Source organism: Calypte anna, chromosome 3 (genome assembly GCF_003957555.1).
Source record: "Calypte anna isolate BGI_N300 chromosome 3, bCalAnn1_v1.p, whole genome shotgun sequence".
NCBI classification, from domain to species: Eukaryota; Metazoa; Chordata; class Aves; order Apodiformes; family Trochilidae; genus Calypte; species Calypte anna.
The window spans coordinates 50,448,772-50,464,273 of NC_044246.1; the positions used below are offsets into that span (position 1 = coordinate 50,448,772).

Consider the following 15,502-nt stretch of genomic DNA (forward strand, 5'->3'; position numbering starts at 1 on the left):
GAAAGAAATATGCCAACTGGAGAAGTCTAGTAACAAAAAATATAGTCCTGGTACCTGCATTACTCATACTATAATTTAGTCATCACCACCTCAGACTATAAAATGTCTGAGCAACTCCCAGAGCACTGAGAAGTTGTTTTTCCCTTCCAAAATATGAAGAATATAAGGAATATAACTGACAATCACTATTTTATACAATAAAATGCAATACTAAGATACACTTGCATTGCAAGTCTAACTAAGTTGTTACCTTTAAACGGAAAATGCAGCTAACAATTAAAAACTAAAAATAGAAATATATGTGATGTGACTCCTATGTGATTTACTCCTAATTTGAACATATTAAGCTGTCTTTCAAATGTTTCTATAGGTGCTTATCAGCTTTTCTATTTTTTCTCATGTTTGCTTTATTTTAATTTTGCTTAGCAAGATAAAATCTGCTTACAGAAATGCATTTCTGTAGTCCTTTTATAAAAAAGGACTGTATCACCACACTACTATAGTAATCAAGCTGATATGAAATGTATATGCCATTAGAACTAAGGAAAATCAAATGGCAGAAAAGATGACAATGAAATATGTGGAAGCAAATACACAAATAAACCCTTTATAATGAAGGGCAATAGTACTAGAAGTTTTCTGAATATGTCAGCTAGGGGAACTCAATAAAGTTCAAGACACTTTGAAAAGGAGACGTTAATCAAAGGTTTTCTGTATTTACAGTCTTTTGTCCCATAATTCCATACAAGGTACTCTAGGTTACTTTCAAACTAAAAAGTGATTATCTTGCCAATGTTCACTGCTCATTATACCAGAAGTCCCAAGTTTTGCTTGAAGAAGGCAACCAAACCTGGCGATGTAGATAAATATACACCTTGCAGAATACAGTCAACTTCAACTTTTCATTGTTCTTGCATAAACCATAATAAACAACAGGTGGGGAATGACCCCAGAACTCACTTCATATCCTTTAAACACACTTTAATGTTACCATTCCCACCACTAGTGAATTAAAATAGGTGGGGCAAATACATTTGTGCCATTAAAAATGTTTCATTTAACAACAAAGTGTGTGTCAAGATGGCTAATTAAAATGTACAGGCACGTTTTGATGTCACTTAAAGTCACTCCAAGCTTGTGAAAATAAACAAGCATTTCAAAATTGGAGTATTTTCATTACCAAGATGACAAGTAAATTTCCATCTACTTGGAAAGCCACTTTTTATAATTTCTTTTTTTTTTTTGTAGCTTAACAACCACATTCGTTTGTGTTTAATTTGCTTCTCTCCCTTCTTAGACCACAAGACCATTATGCAAGAGGAGAAACTGCCTATAACAAACAAGTACACAACAAGTGCTTTGGTCTTTCCTCCCTCAGAAAAGAAAATTATTTTCTCATGGCAGTTTAGTTACAATGGACATTTAAATTGCTCTAACAGCAACTAAAAGTACCACTTCAATTCTCAAGTCACACACCTCCTAAGACTTGAAAGAAGAACAGAACCTTCTTTCCCAAATAACACCCCTTACTCTGCAATTTGCTTTAAGCCAAGTAGTTATCTCCTCTAAATATGATGAGAGCTTTAAAGAAATAACAGATTTTTATTTTAAGGAGAATAATTTTTCCCCTGAGAATCACCTATGAAATATCTCACACCAATGAAGGCTGCATGCCATTTGCACAACAGAGTGGCTGAAGTTGGAAGGGAAGACTGGAGGTCATCTGGTCTAGCTTCCCTGCAGGACCACCCAGTCCTACACCCAGTCCTCCAAGTCTGTGTCTCGCTAGTCCAAACATCTCTGATGGAGACTCCAGAATCTCTTCAGGCAACCCATGCCAGTGCTCACTGACTCTCTCAATAAAAAAGTGTTTTCTGATAATCAGGAAAAACCTCCTGTGTTCCATTTTATGCCCACTGCCTCTGGTCCTTGGCCCCACTGAAAAGAGCTTGGGTCTCTGCACCTTCCCTCCAGGTACTTACAAACATTGATATGATCCCCCTTCCTGAGCCTTTTCTTCTCCAGACTGAACAGTCCCAGCTCCCTCACCTTTCCTCATCTCAGATTTCCCAGTCTCACATGACATCCTTGTGGTCCTTTACTGAACTGAGTACTGATACTGGATACTTTATTGGATACTGAACTGTATTCAGTAAGACTAGTAGGTGTTTTCACTGGGTTTTTACCAAAAAAAGTAAAAATAAAAAAAAATCTGGAAGCATCCAGGATGTCCTTATTAGCTGGGAAGTTAAGCACCTGCGTACTCCCTTAGCTGCTACAGAGATGGTTACTACAACTAGAACAGAGATCATGGCCCTTCAAATTTAAGATAGCTTTTCCATATTTAACCACTAGAATAATTCCTTTGGTCCTGGACCTAACTCAAACCAGAATAATTATGGTCAGCTTTTAGGAAACTCTGAATTATGCCAGTGCTTCTGGAAGTATGCCTCTGAAACAGCTTACCCAACTCAACTTCTCAACCAACCAAAAAACGTGGCTTTTAGTAATGGTTGTGTTTAGGAGAGGTTTATATAGGTTTATACTTCTCTAACCTTCTTCCAGAGCAAAAATAGTTAAAATGTTTTAATTAATACACTTTTCCTATACCGATATTTCCTTTAAAATATTTTAAATATAACTCAACATTGGCTGCACCTTTCTTGAGAGCTGGTATCTCTGTAACAGAGAGAGATTTCTGTAACAATCTATGACACTTATCATATAGGACAATCAATCCTATGACAATGCATAACATTCTCTCTAAAATTAATTCCCTTTCTGTGCAAGATGTTAATACATCAGAAAAAAAAAAAAAAGAGCCAGATGTTTCATGCCAACTGGGATGTTAACTGTTCTAGGTTTTTGCTCTAAATTACCCCAATATTGGGTTTGTAGAAATATTATTAACACAGCTATAGCTTAAAATTTTAACACTTGTCCACAACTTTGCTTCTCTCCAGATCTCATTCCAACATGGACTTCACTTTTATCTTCTAGCTTTTTAGTACAAGCCTGGTAGAAATCTGACAGGTCTTAGTAAGGTTCAGCTAAGGGAATAAATGTTAAGAGCTCATCTAGTTAAGAAACAAAAACAAGGTTTAACAAGGTTTTATATTGAATATCTCCCCAGTAAGAAATTCTTGATAACTTCACTCAAGAAATTAAAATCATTCAAGCAACTGAAACGTGCAGAAAATCACACCATTTTCAAGAGAAGAACTGACATCCGGGTCTCACAGAAAAAGACAAAACTTCTAAGGGTGGGCCACTCCTCCATACTAACACTAAATCCCAGGTTCTGAAGAGCTAGGAGACTTGTAGCAGTTGCATGTAGAAGAATTAAGGTCCCACTTGCAAAAATCCTGGGAGTTGGTTATCTTTACAGGATATTAAGGGCAAACAAAGGCATTTGCTCTTATATGTAATCTCTGTACAGCTAGCAAACTTAGCTAAATAATTGGGAGAGCTACAGCAGTAATAGCAGTTTTCAAGTGATGAAGAAATCCCTGCTGATAGTTTATCTTTCCTCTTGTCATGCTATAAGTATTCATTAAATTACTCTTCTGACAGATCAGATCAGTTTCAGTACTGCTGAATATTCTGTAGCCTTTGAAACTCAATCTACAACAGTATTTTGTTGTAGGGAGGTTCTCCTCCCCCTCTACTCTGCCCTGGTGAGACCACACCAGGAATACTGTACCTAGTTTTTTGCTCCCCAAGAGACATAGGGATCTACAGGACAGAGTCCAACAGAGAGCTATGAGGATGACTGAGGGACTTGATCATCTCTCCTATGAAGAAAGACAGAGAACTGAGGCTGCTTAGCCTTGAGAAAAGAACACTGAGAGGGACCTTAATAATGACTATAAATATGTGACGGGTGGGTGTCAAGAGGATAAGGCCTATCTCTTTTCAGTGATGCCCAGTAGAAGGATAAGGAGTAATGCTAGCTTAACTAATACTAGTTAAGCTAGAACATAGGAAGTTCCACTTAAAATGAGGAGAAATTTCTTTACTGTGAGGGTGATGGGGCACTGGAACAGGCTGCCCAGAGAGGCTGTGGACTCTTTCTCTGAAGACTTTCAAACCCACCTGGATGCATTCCTGTATGGCCTGCCCTAGGTGATCCTGCTTTGGCAGGGGAATTGGATTAGATCATCTCTAGAGGTCCCTTCCAACTCCCAACATTCTATGATTTGCAACTATTTTTTCCATTTCACAGAATCCTAGAATGGTTAAGGGTGGAAGGGACCTTAAAAATTGCCCAGTTCCAACTCCTCTGCCATGGGCAGGGACATCTCTCACTAGACCAGGCTGCATTTTGTGAAGTGGCACTTGTGAGACTGCAAAAGGAGCAAAAGGCCATAACCTTGCTCAAGTTTTGTCTTCTTGCTCACAGTGACTTGCCATTCTATACATATAAACACAAGACTGAACACACATGGGAATAACTTAAAGCTTCCCCTAAAAAAAGTGAACTAACTACTTGCTATAGCTGATTCAGGGCCAAAGGGCAATGGTCTGCCAAGCTGCAGGTCACATAATCAAAGGCTAATAAATATTCTAAGCTTTTCATAAGGTTCTGCCATCCCTGGAGGTATTAAAAAACGGGTAGATGTGCTGCTTTGAGAGATGATTTAGTGGTTAAGGTGGTGCAGGACTAATGGTTGGACTCTGTGATTTTTAAGGTCCTTTCCAACCATGATGATTCCATGATTCATTAATCCAAAATAACTGCTATTTGAGTATTTTCAAATATATTCTACTGCACAAGTATGAGGCGTATCTCATCATATTATTCTTCAACAGACCAGCATACTGCAATTACTTTAACGAAAGAAACATCATTTTAGCTATTTTTCCCTGGAGACAAAAGATAATACATATTCCTGTGTTATCAACAACTTTGCAATAGCCTTATTGTGAAAACTCAAGCCGCATCTGCTTCTGCCTGTAATTAATTTCCATGTCTCAGTTTTACAGATCAGTCATTGCTCAACCTCCTTCAACAACCTATCTGTAATAAAAACACACAAAAGGATTTAACTGTTTAAACCTTGACACAGTTGCAGGTATTTGTCATTCAAAAAATATTAAGGTGGCACACAAGATAAAAAAACAGCTCAAAATCTAAATGAGATGTGCTATTCAGTTAAAGTGTTGTCTTAAAGTGTTGGGGTTTTTTATTGCTCAGTGGAGCTGACACTGTTGAACATCTGGCCTAGTACCCAACACAGGCACAAAACTAAATACTTCACAATATTTTAAAAAGAGACCAAGATTCATTCTTCAGAGCAGGCCCGAGATATACCAAGTATAATGCCTATCTCTATTACAAACTAAGTAAAAAAACATTCTGCAAATAAAGTTTTTGCAAAATTACTATTCTAGGCAAATTTTGGAAATCAGGATCTAAAGAAACAAACATTTTTGATAAAATAATAAAGCATTAATTAATTAATAGTAGACCCATGTAAGCACTGAAAACAGTGAGTAACTGTCAGGATTTTATTTAAAACTTGGTATTCAAGTGAAAAATCTAAATTTCAGGTTGTTAATATGAGAACATACTTCTCTGAGTAAAGCCAAAATTTTGGGAGATACACACCCTTTACCACTTTAAGTCCTCAGAAACAGATGAGTTTGCCAGCACTTGGAAATCAGATCAGTGCATAAGTATTTTTCTAAGAAAACTGTACAACAAAATCTATCCATCTCATGGAGACAGCACAAAATATAGAAAGACTGATCCTTTTCTAAGACAGTCTATCCCCAAAGTTTAGAAAGATCAAACATCCCCAGAATATTACACTCCATCATCCTAGACAGTCTGCAATTATTTCAGAGAGATTAAAACAAACCAAACATAGCCTTTACAAATATGAAAAGCATGTCAATTCCCAGAACATTAATTGTTTCCACCATCTTATGATGAATTACATATAGTTAGTTCACTGGCAGGCCATTGTTTTTACTTGTCTTAAGGACAAATCTAATGACCTGAGAAAAAGAGACCTTGAAAGAAATTAGTAAAAGTATTCTCCTTTAAGGGAATTCACTAGTCCAGTAGAGAGGGTTAGTGGTGTTTTTCACAGAGATGAGGGAAGACCAGAAGAAATCTACTCTCTATATAGGAGGCTGAGAATAAAAAAAAAAAAAATTAGCTTTATCTTACCCATCTCTACAGACTGGCTCAATACCCTTGGCATGAGAGTACCACTTTACTTTTTTACTTTACTATTAAGTCAAGAGAAAGAGGTTTTCTATGAGTGAAGAGTTAAAAAAGAAATTTTTTTAAAAATGGACTGACTCCCAACACAGACATAACAGGTAAGTATTTCTCCTACTTGTCTTACTCTTTGACAAATCTTTTGCACTTTTCCTTGGCTTTGTTAAAGGACCTAGTGATAACTTCCCTGGAGCACATGGCCCTTGACTCTGGCTGATACACAATCTAAAAAATTTACACAACAGAACTACGAACAAGCTCCAAATTCTGATCATACCCTGAAGGCTGGAAGCCAGTTTGGACTTCGGTTCACTTTGAAAAACTAACTTAAATAGCCTGTCTCTTGGCTTTATCTTCCCAGATGAGCAAAAAACATGTAACTGCTATTCAGTGAATTGAATGCTTGAGAAAATCCTATCAAGAATTCTGAGTAAAAGTTAGTCCTAGGAAAAATCCTTGAGTGAAATAAAAAAATGTTTGTTTCACTTACGTTTCTTAAAAGCAATAACACAAGATGCAGCAATAATTAAAATCATATTAACAAACATGATCTTGATAGCAAAAGGAACTTATTAGCTGAACAGGTGCATGATTACTGTAGAAGAATCAAAAACTAGGCAAATTTAGACATCTTGGTATCTGAATAATAAAACAAATTTGTTATTTGAAACCAGAGTTCTCACACTTACATGACTAAACTAGGACAGTATTTCTTCTCTACATCATTTTCACAAAAGAAATAATGTGTCGAAGCTAACCAGCACATCTCACATAAAAACACTCTGCATTCCATCTAAGGGAAATCCACACAATTCATCTCCCTTTTATGACATCTGTCTTCACGTTTCTCTGTGAAAACATCTCACTCAACCTGTGATCAGTAGAAAAGGTCTACCATCTGGAGAGAAGTCTGCTGACTCCCTTGATCTCTGAATACTTGGTCAACTGGAAAATTTTCTAGGTATAAGAAAGACCTTTTTCCCTGCACCTGGGTAAAAACACCAGGGTTTTTGTTTCGTTGGGGTTTTTATTTGTTTTTTTAAATAGTTTTCTAGAAACTGAAACTAGCAAATATTTAGCAGTAATTCAGGGAGATCTAATAGCCACCTGACAGATTCAATTCCAACTCATTCCCACTTCTATTTCAGAATATATACAATATCTTCTACACAAAGATTAACACTTGCTATACATATATTTACCAATTAAATTTACCAACTGAAAATGGTAATTATACCCTGCATAAAGAAGCACAAAATGATCACTGAAAACTTCAGTAATCTCCAAAATAACACTTGCATGAAAATCTGGAAGAAAAGTAAGCACTTTACTTTGTTTTGATATTGTAACTTAGCAGCTTGATGAGTGGAATTAACTGTTAGCTACCTTCCAAATTTCATAGCATAGAGTGCTTTCAGTGGTATTTGTTACAAAGAGACTACTAGTACCAAGTCATATTTGAACCAGTCTATAAGCTTTTTTTCCAAAGAAATTGAAAAAATACTTCAAAAGCGTTAATCAGATTTAAAATATTCATTTCTGAATACATTTTTGACATAAGTTAGATCATATTAGAAGAGTGTAGTTTTTAAATTTAACAGTAACAGTGATCATTTTAGAAAAACAAGCATATCACTGCCAAAGTGCTGTCCCAAGTTTAAGATTGCAGTCTGACTAGAACATCATAATTGTGAGAAACTACAAAGGATTTTTAAATGTTTCAAGATGAAACAGACAGTGGGTAACCTGCAAGATCTGCATTTATATTATGATTTCAAACACCTGATGCTATTACTTGATCTGAACAAATGCAGGCTGCAGATTGTTGGTTGTATGGAGATTAGGGAAATCAGTATTAAAAAAATCATTACTAACACTAGATAAGAATAATCACAATGAAACCTGTGAGCAAACTTACAAAGTGATGGGAAATTAACTCCTTAGACATAAAGAATTTTCTTTGACTCTTATCTACTGCTTCTGCCTCTCCAAGAGCTGATGAAGCTGAACAGAGCTTTCTTGGCACTTTTATCACTGTTAAAACTGCATCGGGGCCATACAAAGCATTTCATGCAAGCTCTTACCTGTAGCAGTATGGTAATGCTTTTACCTTCAAACACCACAGAGGTTATTCCTATGAGATTTGAAGGGTCATATAGCATATATCCTAAAACTTCACAGTTCAATATTTGGGTGGAAGCAGTACCATACTGACTATAAAAAAGTTCAAAGGTAAAAAATACATATAATCACATAGTAACCCCAGATCCGTACTTTAATTGAATATATAATGTTATGTATAATAAATTCCAGTTACTTTGAAAAGTAAGTTAAATCTTTATCTGCAACAACCGTTACCAGTTTGATGCAAGTAATAGGACTTCAGGAAATTAAAGTAACTCCATTCTTGCTTAAAAATCACAGCAGTGTGCTGCACTGCCTGCTATTATTTGCCTTTTACTTAGCAAGAGAAATAAATGCCTTTGGTTGTGTTTTATTTCTTGCTCTTCTGTAAAAGCCCGAGTGGTTAACTTTTGACTCCTGTGATTATAAGCAGCTCCAACATTTCACTGATTGGATGGGGGAGTGCAAAACAATCTATCATTCTTCTATTAAAGCACCTGGGAACTATAAGAATGTCTGGGAACATAGTACTTTACAGAACACTTCTATGATTCAAACAATTTTATATAAGACTAAAGCATTTTCAAGAAAAATTAATTCATCTTCTACAAGCAATGTGTGGTGCTCCACATAATTTCTTCATGTAAATACATCAGGCAGTCTATTTATTCATTTAGTCTTCATGGCAACTCTGAAGCTACCATCAAAAGAGAAGGGCAAACAGATACTTTTTTCAAGACATGCTAGATGGCCTAAAAATGATTAAACCACCATAAATTCCATGAGAAAGTACTTGAGACTAAGCAGCACCTTTCAGAACCACTTGACTGAAAGCCATACCTGCTCCCAAGGTACCATTAACAAAACAAGCAGCAGGTATTATATCAAAGGACACAAAAAAAAACCCCAAAAACCCCTTGAGTCATAGGAGTTTTAATATCACATGTGCAAAGTCTTGGAAGGGTATGTTTAAAAGCAGAAAGATGAGATAAACAATTTTGTTTTGAGGAGTCCTAGGAACAGAAGGGAGGAATAACAAAACAAAAAACTAAGCCTGCTGTCAGATTAATGGCAAATTCATTTATTCACTTTTTCAAACTCCTTAATGTGTGTGAACCTCGTGGAACAATTACTTTTGTACTTGACAAGTAAAGATTCCCCCAATTTTAAGCCCCTAAGCATGCAAGAAACTCTAATACAAACAAATTGAATTCAATAAACTGAGTTTATTATAGCAAAACAAGTTCACAAGCAAACTAGTTTAGCTAAGAGGAAAAGACTAGGATAAAGAGACATTTTGGCTACAATTCAAGAAGTCTACTAACATTGCTCTCTCACATCTTGCTATGCCCTACAGCAGCAAAAATGGACTTTACAATGCTGAACTGTCTTTCAGAAACAATTTACTTTTTGGCAGTGTTAAGAAACAGTTACATAAAACCAAACTGCAAGCCTTTACAAACACTCAGTGGGGACCTGTTTCAAAAAGTCATTCTGTAAATGTGCCATTTTCCCCTTTCTTAGCTCCAAGCACTGACTAAACATCACATACACAACACAAACAAGCCTGTTCTCCTCAGTCCATGGCTAATAAAACAATAAATCTAAACATAAGGAATCTTGTCTGTGTGTTCTCAGCACCACAACCTGAAGAAATAAGGGAACAAGGGACAAGACTGTAAAAGGGGAACAAGAGAATGAAATAAGGTAGAAATTAAGAGAATGGAAAACAAAGATCAATTGTACCTGATTAACAGGTGATAGGAAAGAATAAACTGAGACAAATTCTGCATGTCCCAAGAAGCAGACAATAAAAGGGACAGATGTGTTATGGCAAAGCAGAGGTGAAGGAGCAAGTGGCAGCAGCACCCTGATGGACAGGACAAGTGAAGGGAACAAAAGAATACAAACAAGATAAATAAAAATTAAGTGACATTAACTCTACAGTGAGAAGTCTGGTACAGAATCAAATAGCTAAGACAAGAGGATTTGAGCCTGAGAGAGTTCGGGTGGTTACAGACCTACCCTGGAATGATTAAAAACAGTGGCTGAAGCAGAGACTGAGCAGGGAAGAAAAAATACATGAGAGCCTGCCCCTGAGCAAGTGCATAAAGGATTTGCTGGATCAAGTAACCCTAATACTAGTAAAAACCCAAGTGGATGTGAAAATGATGCCTCCAATTTTTTTTTTCAGATTGCTTTTGTGAGGAGGGTAGTGAATACCACAAAAAGCAAAACTCAAAAGACTGAGGAGACGAAACATCCCAGAACCCAGGTTTCCCAGTTAGGCTTTCAGAGTAGGATACAATATTATTTTTCATTCAAGATTCCTGTCTCACTGGGTACACATGGTGAGCTAGCCCTTGAGGTCTAAATAAGGTTTTTTAAGAGGCTTAATTTTCAAGCACAGAAGCTCTTTGGCAAGAAATTAATGGAGCAAAGACTCTGGAAAGATGGGGAAGTTCCTTCCTTCACTCTTACCACATATATTGTACACATGGATAACTTCCCTTTTTTCGATCCAAAGCCATCAGAAGTTTTCAGGGCTGTCCTTATTTTCTGAATGTCCAATTTGATATTTGGTTTCTTGAGGTAGTTTTACATTCTACTCAACCTACAGCTGGTTTATGTTAGTGCAGGAAGAGAAACAGACTTCATTCATATCAGATCAAACACTCTTTAAAACAGCTTCCATCTGTCAGAAAGCCATCCCCATAATACTGTTAGATCAACCGTCCCTGCAACCATCCACTCACTAAATCCACTATAAAGAGAGCAGCAGTAACCCATGGCAGGTGATGGCAGCGTGAGACCCATTTGTCAGCTGCAGCCCACACACTGACCAAACTACACCTTTGCACTGTTGAACTGTACCTTGCTTTGCTGAGGACCCACACAGTAGTGCTGCCAGTGAAGGTTTACATTCAGGGTGTTAGATAATATTGTAAAATTTTATTGCAAAGTCAACCAACTCATTTCAGGTTTCGGTGTTCAATTTCAGACATGCTTTGTCTTTCCTCTTTTTTTTTTAATCCTAGTTTTCCCATATAGAAAGTAAGAAGGAAAAAACAACAAAAAAGAACATCTATTAATCTCTCTGTTTTACAGCAAAGTAAGTTAGTGCTTAAGAAATATTAAAATACTGCCGTGGTAACCTGTAATGTAGATACATTGAAAGTAAAAAAATTGCCTCTTGATTTAGCAAAATTACATCCAAGTTAGCATGAGGTGGCACAGGCATAGTTTCCTCTGTTTAAAAAGTATCAAACTTATTTCCATTAGCAAAATCCCTTCAACATTGGAAACTCCTTTTCCCTGTTTACAGTCTTGATACATTTATCAAGACTAATCTCATCAAAATGCTAATGAGAATGATTCCTGATAAGACAGCTACTGCAAATTGGTAACAAATACTAGAATTAAAGGACTCCAGAAAACCTGAATACAATGGGAAGACCTGCATTTACCAACCTGCAACATCTGCCAGTAACTGATGAGAAAAAGGAACTTTTTACAATGAAAACTCAGAGGAAAAAGGCGAAAATCAGAAGCGAAAAAAAGCGAAGAGAAGTAAATCAGCAGCTCGCCAGAAGCCTGAAGAGCAGCGAAAAGCAGAGATCAACAGGAAAAAGCACCAAGGAGCAGCAGAGACCACCCCTACCAGTGACTTCAAAGAGACAGAAATCCCTATGCTGAGGAGGTGCTACTTCGGAGGGTTAAAAGAATGCTAATTGTCTCTCTTTTCTCAATAGCCCTTTCACTGGGGCGATTAGTTTGTTTAAAACCAAAAACTTCTAAGTACTGTATCATAGTGAATACGCATAAGCACCAAGGTGAAGCTGCACATGTAGTTTAGGTATTTATTTTCCGTATGCACCTTTCTCTGGCCGTAATTACATTTTCAACAGCCTAGCTGTATTTACATGTGTTAAATGCCCCATTCCAATACTCACCTTGCACTTCTTACACAATAAACCATTCAGGTCAAAGTTTAGCTTTACTGGATGGCAAACCTAGCCAAGATAGCAGCCTGCATGCCAATATCAGCAGAACTGACAACAGACATGGTGAACAAGGAAAACCACACAGCTATGGCTGGCAAAAAAATTACTGACTTTTGCATGTGTGCAATTTGTAAAAGGAGGCTCTGCTTTTCACAGAATCAGAGAATGGTTTGGGTTGGAAGGGATCTTAAAGATCATCTAGTTCCAACCCCTCACATGGGCAGGGACACCTCCCACTGGACCAGGTTGCTCAAGGCCCCATCCAGCCTGGCCTTGAACACTCCAAGGGAAGTGGCAGCCACAAGTTCTTTGGGCAACCTGTTCCAGTGTCTCACCACCCTCAAATTACAGAATTTCTTCTAAACGTCTAACCTAAATCTCCCCTCTTCCAAGTTTTAAAACATTTTCCCATGTCCTCTCACTGCACGCCCGTGTAAGAAGGCCTTCCTTGTATTTCTTGTAAGCTCCCTTCAGATATTGAAAGGTTGCTATAAGGTCACCTCAAAGCCTCCTCTTATCTGGGCTGAACAACCCCAACTTCTTCAGCCTGTCTTCAATGGGGACGTTACTCCAGCCCTCTGATCATTTTAGTGGCTCTCCTCTGGACACGTTTCAGGAGTTCTATGTACTTATGTTCCCCGAAAGAAAGATGCTAAGAATAACATTATTATTACAACAAGCCTCCATTTGCTCCTCTAGGTGTAACAAAACCAGCAGCATTGAAACGAAGGTTTGGGGTACGTACAGGTTTCTCACACACAGAACGCCTCCCCAGACAAGCTCAAGCGCTCTCCTCCAGAGGCTCCTCCTCTGGCATCGCCGCGGCTCCCTGCCCTCCTACAGCGCGACAGCCATCTCTGCGGGGAAAAAAAACAAAAAAAAAAAAAAAAAAAAGAGAGGCAGGTGGGACAACCCGACCGGACGCATCCCAGCGAGAAAAAAGGCGGCGAGGCTGGGCGGGCAGCGGGGGTTGATCCACACCGCCACGGCCTGGCCTGGCCTGGCCCGGCCCACTGCCCGTCGGGACAGCACCCTAGCCCGGCCGGTCTGTCGCTCTCACCTGAACGGGAGCAGCGCCACGATGGGAGGAGGCTCAGGTCCCCGTCCCGCTCAGGGAGCCGCCGCCTCAGAGCGCACGGCCTCCCCGCCGCCAGCGCCGTGCCTGGCCGGGACAGCCTCCATCTTCCCGCTGCCACCGGCGACCTCTGCCCCCCCCACCACCCCAAGCACTTCCGGTCTCCGCTGTCAAACCGTTGCTATGGTACCGCTCCCGGCCCCGGCCTGCTTTAAAGGGGCCGCAGCAACCTCACCACACTCCGCCTCAAAAGCCCCGCTCACCCCTAGTCCCACGCAACACTCCTCACACCTGTGCGTGTCGAGTGACAGGTGTGGGGAGCGAGCAGGTAGCTGAAAGAGCCGCTGTCACCGCAGCAGGCCCTGTGCCGCCCAGTCCCAGTCGGGCGCCCTGGTTTCACCCCCCTCAGCCGTCAGCCTCCTCTTCCGCCAAAGCCGGTACCACCCCGTGGGGCTGCCCCTTACCTGAAAGGGAGAAATTTGGCTATGCCCTTTGGAGTACGTGCTGCCGTGGGGTAGCAACTGGGAAAGTATGGCTTTGGGCTACAGACACTTGGGAAGAAAAAGCAGTTGTCTTAATTTAGTTAGTAGCTACAAAGGGACAGTGAATCCCTTCAGCCCAAGAGTTCTGTTTGAAAGGGGAAACACTACTACTGCTAGCCATGAGTTTTGCTATAAAATAAGCTTGTCGAGTGTGAGAGAAGCAGAAAACGACCCTGGCATGATTTCCACTGCCGTGAGGGAATGAATTCTCTTAACTTTCTCTGAAACTTTCAGCTTTTATTGCACAGTGCTTTTACTGGCACTCACTGTTGATGTGGTTGACCTTTTTACAAAAGCAGGTGTTTATAAGGTAAATAAATCAATACTTTAAATTGAGGAAGGAAATTAACCTTACCGAGTCTCATTCTAAAAGTCACTCAAGTATTGGAAATTCCATTGTCATCACTTTCTGGGAATCTCATTTGTTCATTAAGCCTGGACAAGTAAAGGCTAAGGTGGGACTTAGCCGATGTCTTCCACTGTTCAAACATAATGGAGAAAGTGGAGCCAGATGCTTACCACAGTGGAGCAAACAGATGAGAGGCAAAATAAATCTCATTTAGATACGAAGAAGGAATTCTTCAAATTTAGGATGGTCAAGCATCCCCAAATCTTCAAAATTACTTAGCTGGAGACAACTCTCTATCAGACTGCACTCTCTTTTGCATCAGAAGGCTGTTGTTGGGTGATTCAGGTCACCTGAGTGTGCTAACTGTAAAACATGCATTTAGTCATCAAAGTTCTCCCTCAGTAGGCAGCTCCAAACAGTGACCTGTTCCATTATAAAGTGTGTGTCTGAGACAAATGGCTGGCTTTGGTAGCACTCTTACTCATCAGATAGTTAAAACTAGGTGAAATGAATCCTCACTGGTGCCTCCTGAAAACAAGGACAAGAGGAAGGCATACTCCAGAATTTTAAGTGCAAGATCCTAGGATGAAATAACACAGACAGAACAGCTCTGAGGAGAATGTGTGCCTTGAGCTGTCAGCCACTGACTCTTAGCCAGGATCCTGGGCAGCCAGGAAAGTCTGAATAGAAATGGGGCATCTGCAGCCTCCCTCCTGGTACAACTCTGGAAAGCTAACTGGAAAGCTGTCACCAAATTATTATGTTGATATTGTACAGGAAGGGGATAGAGGTGAAACTACTGCAATCATATCTACATGTGGCTTCCTGTTTTAAATGCAAGGAAATCAAATCTCTTTTCATCAGTTTGATAAACTGACAACAGGTGAAAATGCATGTGGCTAACTATCTCTTAGGTTGAAGCTCTCAGTATGGATTAAATGTGTTCTCAAATGGGTTAATAAAATTTTGAAGATTTTGTAGTTAAGGAGCTGTGGCACTGCAGTGTGCATCTCCGAGCACCAAAACACATGCATCTTACTGCACGTCTTACATCTTACTGCAGCCCACCCTCTGCCACTTCCAGGGTGATCCTGGACAAATGAACTGACTCTTCCTATCAGTGTAGTAGGAAGAAAGACACTTTCTCTCTTCTTGCTGAGAGTGCTGTCAGGAGAA

At 39.2% G+C, this 15,502-nt stretch overlaps 1 protein-coding gene across 2 annotated transcripts in view; it reads right to left on the minus strand.

The window, feature by feature from the left end:
* LCLAT1 (lysocardiolipin acyltransferase 1) overlaps positions 1-13,588 on the minus strand; it is a 99,809-nt gene extending 86,221 nt beyond the window's left edge. Inside the window, exons 1-2 of one of the 2 annotated variants that reach the window (XM_030447136.1) lie at positions 13,421-13,588; positions 13,106-13,217 (exon numbers count right to left, since the gene is read on the minus strand). The gene's annotated coding sequence lies outside the window, so the exon portion shown is untranslated. The remainder of the gene's footprint in view (positions 1-13,105; positions 13,218-13,420) is intronic. The other variant, XM_030447134.1, reaches the window with a different exon arrangement.
* Positions 13,589-15,502: the final 1,914 nt, after the last annotated feature.